Raw genomic sequence first — 7,886 nt, 5'->3', positions numbered from 1 at the left:
ATGCGGCGAGAAATTTTGTTTGAAAAGTGTATGGGCCACTCATTTTTGGTGGTACTATTTCTTAAGTTATTCAAATTTAACTTATTTTTGCTTCATGGTGGATTAGAATGTATATAAAAGGAAACAATGAATTTATCAAGATTTCATGTCAAACTACTTGTTACTTGTTACATATAATGCCTTAAAATAGTTAAGTGCTACCTAACTATATCTAAGGCATCTACACTCTGGAGGCATACTCTGTGTACCAGGCTACCTACATACCTATATCCAAAGGATCAAGACCCTTGAACTACTCACTCTAAAAAATATATAGTTTTAGTTTCTAATTGTTTTGATGTAGCTACATTCCTATAACCATTGTTGAGCTTTATCACCTAATACAACTCTCCACCATTATACACCCACTCTAGCGAATCAAGTGGTTTTCTATAATTATAATACTATAATACCCTATGAAATGTAACCTTTTGATTTTATAAGATATTTAAAGCCTCTAACCAGATTTTAGAATCAAACAACCAATATTTCAAAAGATCAACCAATTTCTCAATAAAACCCAAATCGAGTATGCCCAAAATAGTGCCAAAAACTTCAAAGCTTCACATATTATTAATATATTTGAAAGTAGAAATTTTTAAATAAATTTTTATAGCTTAAAAGAAACAAAATGAAATTTCTAGATCTATATAGAGTTTACACAACAACTCCCAAATGCAAGACAAAAACAATGCTCATTGAGCTCCCAAAAACAACATAAAATAGCCCAAAAATATGACAAAAAATAATAATCTATCACATAAGTATAGCCATTAACCAATACATGTATTCAGCTTTATTTTAACATCTAAATGTATGCAATACAATAGTAAACCAAACTAATATGAAATACTCAACCGGAAACACCAAACTCTTATAAGAAACACACTTGAAAACTCATAAATTTGCACTGTTCAACACAAGGGAAAACTCTACATGATGTTGCACATGGAATAGCCTCAAAATAACATCATTAACCTTCCTAGAAACTATTGGCATTAGGTCATGTTTTTTATTAGTGACAAAAATTATTCAGATTTTTTATGGTTATCGAGCTCTTCGTTCTATTTCCAGTGTTTGCCGAGCATTTAGTGGTTACCAAGTTTCATAGTTCATATCGAGCATTCTAGTGGTAATTAAGTGAATTTAGGTAGAATGAAGTCCAGCAATTCTGACCAAGTAATTCAGTTCTTACCAAGTAGTCAGTGGTTATCGTGCTTCATAGTATCTACCAAGTCATCAGTTCTTGCGATGTGAAGCTAGTGTTAACCGAGTGATGGGATGAGTAGTGTTTATTGAGTGCAGGTATGGTAAACATGGAATTCAGTTTCTACCAAGTGACACAGTATCTATGGAGTCTCCAATGTATACAGAGTTTGAAGCTATTTTGAGTGATTAATATGGACCAAGCCTCTACTTCTATTGAGTGTATGATGATGCTGAGTAATGCAGTGGACATTGAGTATCAGAAATAGACCAAGTCAGCTTTTAGAACCCAAGTTTCTACATTTGGGCTAACTTAGTAATATTCGTGTTATCTTGTGTTTTGGTCAACCTTGTAATTATGTGTATTAGTTTGGTATATATGTAATGTATTGTATCACACCCAAACATGAAGAAGTTGTAATGTTTTGATGCATGAGAATGTGAATTCAAATTAGTAGTAGAATACGTGCATAGAAAGGTCAATTTAGGAGTAGTAAAGTTACATCTATCACAAAGAGGTGATCTATACATCAAGGATCTTAATTAGTAATTCAATTGTAAGTCAAGATCTACTGTTTCATCCTAATAGGTGAATTAGCTTCAAATCCTTTAATGGGGTAGACTTAACAGTCTTTCTTTATATCTCTTTACCAAGTGCATACTTCATTGTATATTTGTAAAACCTCTAACAAGGTGGATCTAGTAGTCCTAATTGCTTCTAATAGGGTAGAGCATTAGAAGTGATCATTGTAAGCCTTAATAGGCCAACTTTATACTATAGTATTGATGTTTTGTGGGTATCATCCCCACCCCAGTTTTACTTTCTATTTGGAAGGTTTCTCGGTCACCAAATATTGTGTTCAATGTGTTTTGCACTTTCAATTTCTCATGAATGCATTAGATTAGATCTATTAATGGTAAATGGATTATGTTATTAAGTGTTGAATTTGTCAAAAGTTTTGAGGTTATTGATTCACCCCTCCCCTCTGAGTAACCTAGCTAGTCTTGATTATTTCCAACAATTGGTATCAAAGCTTTGTGGTTCTTAGGATAAAGTTTGATGGCTTGAGTAAAGATCAAGGAAAATGGAGATAATTAGACTTGACAAAGCTATTGACAATGAAAAGCTAGATCTAGAGATGGCCATAGCTCAACTCAAGGAGGCAAAAAAGCATCTTTCTCAATCCCTAAAAAGGAGGGAACTTGCAAAATAGATGAATAACCACAAGTATGTTGAAGAGAAGATTTAAGACTTTTTCCCCTCAAGTAGTTTAGATGAAGCAAGTGATGCAATCGAAGAAATCCTAGAAAAGAATGGCTCCCCACAAGAAGAAGTAAGAAAATTGAAAAGAGAATAGGAAATTTAGACAATAAGATAGTGTGAAATCTCAGAAAAAAGAAATAAGGCAAGATAAGACTTGGAGGTGAGGAATAATGAAACTCAAAATCAATCCCTTCAGCAAGAAAGTCTTATCAATCAGCTCTCCAATGCAAATGATGAAATTATGAGTCTGAGATTTGAAAATGAAAGGTTAAGGAATGATTTAAAAAATGAAGGGCAAATCAATGAAAGATTGAAGGTTGACGTAAATTTTGAGAAGCAACTCAATAAAAGAATAATGAAATCCCAAGAAGAGATGGATCAATTGAATCAACAAAATGAGCATAATCTATATAGGCAAAAGGAAAAAGTAGGAATTTGATACAAAGAAGAAGGTGAATCGTCCAAACAAGGTGCTCAAAGGAATCAAAGACCTACTTGCAATTACTATGGCAAGAAAGGTCATATATCAAATAAATGTTGGAGCAATGGAAAGGCAAAATTCAATGGAAAATGCTACAATTGCAGTCAGCATGGTCATAAAGCTAATGAATGCAAGGAGAAACCAAAATTTGAAGGCAAATGTCACAAATGCAAGAAACAAGGTCACAAGGCATCTGAATGCAGATCTAAACCATTCGATATAGCTAAACAATTTGTAAAGGAAATATTTTGTTGGGACTATAATACTTGGTGTAGATGTCATTACAGTGGAGAATATGGACACATTGGCATAAACTATCCTGGGCATCACTTGAGAAGAAATGATACAACAACAAGATGTTACACATGTACTGAACTTTGTCATATAGCTAAGAATTGCATGAATATAGGTAGAGTTGAAGATGAAAAGAAAGCAAAAGATGATAACATCATGAAGTAGATGAGACAACACTGGATTCCTAAATCTACCAAGCATGCTAGTTCAAGTGATGATGGAAATGTCACTCAAGAAGTGGGTGACTCCATCATTTCCAATTAAGTTCTTAAGGAAGAACTAAAACTATATTTTCAAGGTCACATCTTAATTAGTTCCAATTGAAAGGAAGAAAAAGATCAAAATTAGTATTCCAGATACAAAGGGATCACAAGAATTCAGCATTAGTAATCATCAAGTAAAGTAAGGTCATACCAAGCAAGGTCAGGAGTAACAAAGCTTTATTTGGCTACCGAGTTACAAGCTTCTACCAAGCAATCTATGCAGATAGTGGATGATAGCCTATCATGCACTATGGCTCTCATCCTATCGAGCATTAATGGGAAATTTTTATCAAAAGGTAGGACTTTGATTTCATTTCCACCATGATTTTAACATATTCAAAGTAGAGCAATTTATAGAGCATTCAAGCTATCTTGAGCATAATTTCTAGTGAATTTTTTTGAAGAATTTCATCAGTTTATCAAGTGATCATGGCATCCACTAGCAGTAGCAGCAAGACAAAGAAAGGATCAAATATGTTGGCATGAGGCATTGAATGGAAAGCTTCGAATTTCAGATTGGTGCTAGCGATTGTAGAATGCCTCGACACAAATGGAGCTCAGTCACAAATTCCACCAAAGGTACTCCTTATCAATTTTATTCAAACTCATTTCAAATGTGTTGTACAAGAGATAGGAACCCTAGAAATGGATAGTGCCCTAGGTGAACTCTGTGTGGATGGAACCCTTAAGCCTGAGCATTAACACTTAGAGGAGAAAGGTTTAACCCATATTCCTCACCTGCCATGAAGTTTTCAGATCAAATGGATTAGATATATCTTGAGCTGAGTCCATAATGGTCAATTGTGGTTAAAGAAGCCAGTCTTGATTATGAAGAAGATGATTCATCATATTATTGGACTCCCCATGCTTAACAAGGTTAAAATCACAAAAACCCTAGGTCGAGATGAGCTTCAAAAGAAAACCCTAGTCGAGTGGGATGATAGAGTATTGAAAATTAGTAATGTATCTGATGTGGAACTCAAATTTGGCATTGATATTATTTCTCATAAGATTTATAGCTCTGTTCGACTAAATATTCTACCATGTGAGGTAGTTGACCTAGTATATAAGGTTGTTAAGAAGAATTTGGAATTTTACTTAGCAGACTTAATGTTGAAATAGTTGAACAAGAATATGGATAGCATCAGAACCTTGAAGAATAAGCCATGTAAATTTGGTTCTCTATTGACTTATTTGTTCTTTTATGTTCAAAAGCTTTTCCCCTCTAAAGGCTCAGTGCTATGGAAAAAGGATACCTCAGTTTTATATTAGATAAATCAGTTCATAGAAGAAATGGGTGAAAATTTTGATAGTATCATGAAAAATTATTTTGAATTTTTCAAGGAAAAGATGAATAATAGGTTCTAGATTCCATAGAAACTAGTTGAATACTATAAGGATGGTGTCTATTTTATGGTTGATTGTGATAGAGTATATATCTAGGTAGTAAGGCCTAGAATAGTGTGGGTGAAACCTCTTTCTTATGAAGTTAACATTGATGAGACAAAAGAAATAATTGAAGCCTTGGTTAATGAGCCTATAGATCCAAAGGCACCTATCTCTGGAACTTATGATGAAGCCAAAGCCAGAATAGAACTCAAAATTAAGCTTCCATAGGCAATGGATAAAGGTAAGAGGAGGATATCCAAATTGAAAATAGAAAATGCCCCTCTTATGCTTACCAAGGGTGAAGGTGATGATGAAAAATCTGTGAATAAAGAAGAAGAATTAGAAAAGGAGGAAGAGCCTATAAGAAAGAAAGGCAAGGTGATTATCACCAAGCCACCCAAGCCTTCCACAATTGTATTCATTAGAAGATCCATGAAGAAAGGAGGCAATGAATTTTTGTTTAGTAAGCCACCTCCCACCTTCCAAGAAAGATTGAAGCAATTAAAAGAAGGTGCTGGTATAATTTTTTTTGAAAGCATTAAAGTTTGAAACTAGAATTGATGTAGAGAAGATGTAGATTAAGGAATTGGTTTTGACAAAGATGGGAAAATGGAAATATTTCCCTGATCAAATTGCACCTTAGATTTCTAATGAGTTGTTAGTAAGGTTAAAGCCTAGATGGGATTCGACCATACAAATAGCAAAGGACATATATGAACAATCTTTGAGATAGTTGTTACTGAGCATTACCAATGCTGAGGTAAAAGAAGCCATGAAGAAAAATGAAGACAAGATGAGTATTAGATTTCATACTTGTTTAATTTTGTTAAATGACATAGAGCATGTAGTAAACGATGCAACAAATATGTGGAAGAATATTTAACATCTGCATAAAATAAGTGAGAATCTAGTTGAGATCAATGATGATGATAGTGACAAGGATGAAGATAATGAAGAAGAAAATACTCCTTGTGTCACTATTGGCACTGAAGATTATCAAGATTTGATGAAGGATGGTGAAGAAGAGAAAGAGGAAGAAGCTAAAGATGAAGATAGGAAAGAAGAAGTAGAAGAAGAAAGTGATCCAGTTAGGATAGCTATAGAAGTCATAGCCTCCCTTCCTCACTCTCCACCAAAAACTGCAACATCATCAGGCATGGAGACAACTTTACAAAGTGTGATTGTGACCACAACAGAGACATCAACTACCCAATCACTCTTAGCTCCCTCTCAGCTCCAGGTATCACTAATGGAGGTTTTTACCACTTCATCTAATGAGCTAAAACCTTCTACTTCTTTAGTGCCTGAGTCTGGTTCATCAACAGTAAGTGCAGCTTCTTTTTCTGTAGTTTTGGATTCCTTAGTTTTGTCTACTTTAGTTTTTCTTGCTCTAGTAAGTGCTCCAAATGTAAATACTTCTATCAGCATTCCTCCTATAAGTACATCAATTTTGGATTCTTTTATTACTCTAGTAAGTATTCCATCAGTAGGCACTATACAAATTTTAACTACAAGTCCTACTATTTCCACCATTGTTTTTGTTTCAAAATCCAAAGCATTAGTATCAGAAGTTGAACCAAAGACACCACTAAAACTTCTTATTAGTGGAAAATAAATTAAGGAATATATTGATCTAGACAAGGAGATTGAAATTCCCAAGTTGGATTTTGATAATGCTACTATAGAACAAAAGAGATTAGTCAGTCAACTACTTGGACAGAAACCTACAAAGAAGTAGCCAAGAGAAGAAAGAGATAGATAATTTATAATTATAGAGAGTGCCAAGAACATTTTGACAGAGGCTATAGGTGTTGATGTTGATTCTTCTCAACATATTGTGTTACAATTAGAAGAGGTAATAAATAAATTCAATGAGGACTCCAATGGCTTGGATAAGCTTATAAAGAAAGCATAGAGAAAGTTTGACAATAAAGTGCTTGAGCACATTGCTCAGAAGATAGCTATCCATCAAGTAGAGCTCTCTTCAATTTTGGTAAATCTTGAATCCTCATATACAAATGTATCATCTCTTTTTGCTAAGTTATGTTATGGAACAAAGCATACAAGAGAAATTAAAGAAAAATTAAATAAGATTGATGAGGATTTGAGGTCCACTACTTAGAAGTTGCAGCTTGACTCTAGTTCAAGCTCTTCACATCACATGAGGATCAGATTCCTATTAGATATGTAGGTAGAGTTATTAAGGAAAGAAGAAAGGATCAAGTCTACACTTATAGACGTAAAAAACATGAGCTTTCCTATCATGGATACAATGCAAAAGCATATTTCTTATTCAAAAACATTGATCCATAATAATAATTTTTCAATTGTAGATCATATGATTGAACTCTCTATAGAAGTCCAAGTTGAATCTTAAACCTGCAAAATTTTGCAAGAAAATCAAGACAAGACATTAGCTCTTATTCTTAAGGTACATTATTAATTTCTCTCACATTTTGGTGTCTCTATATAAGTAGATTGTGTATAAATGTTTGGCATTATTGTCAAAAAGGGGGAGAGAAACATGAGAGAGACATGTATATAAGGAGAAAAGATATTTGTATATACACTCAATATGATGTTATGATATGATATGTACATTGTATGGGGGAGATATGTGCAAATGTATATATAGCAGGGTTACAAAGAAAAATTTTGAAAAATCAAAATCGGCATGTCAATGTATATAAGATTTGGCTGATAAGTGTTCTTGTCACTAATGCCAAAGGGGGAGATTGTTGGCATTAAGTCATGTTTGTTATTAGTGACAAAACTTATTCAAATTTTGTATGGTTAATGAGCTCTTCATTTAGTTTCTAATGTTTTTCGAGCATTTAGTGGTTACCAAGTTTCATAGTTCGTACCGAGCATTCTAGTGGTTACCAAGTGAATTTAAGAAAAATGAACTCCAACAGTTCAGACCAAGTAGTTCAGTTCTTATTGAGTAGTC

This window comes from Cupressus sempervirens, chromosome 4 (assembly GCF_028749045.1).
Source record: "Cupressus sempervirens isolate cs-2001-9-10 chromosome 4, ASM2874904v1, whole genome shotgun sequence".
Taxonomy (NCBI): Eukaryota; Viridiplantae; Streptophyta; class Pinopsida; order Cupressales; family Cupressaceae; genus Cupressus; species Cupressus sempervirens.
Note: the sequence above shows the minus strand (reverse complement) of the source record.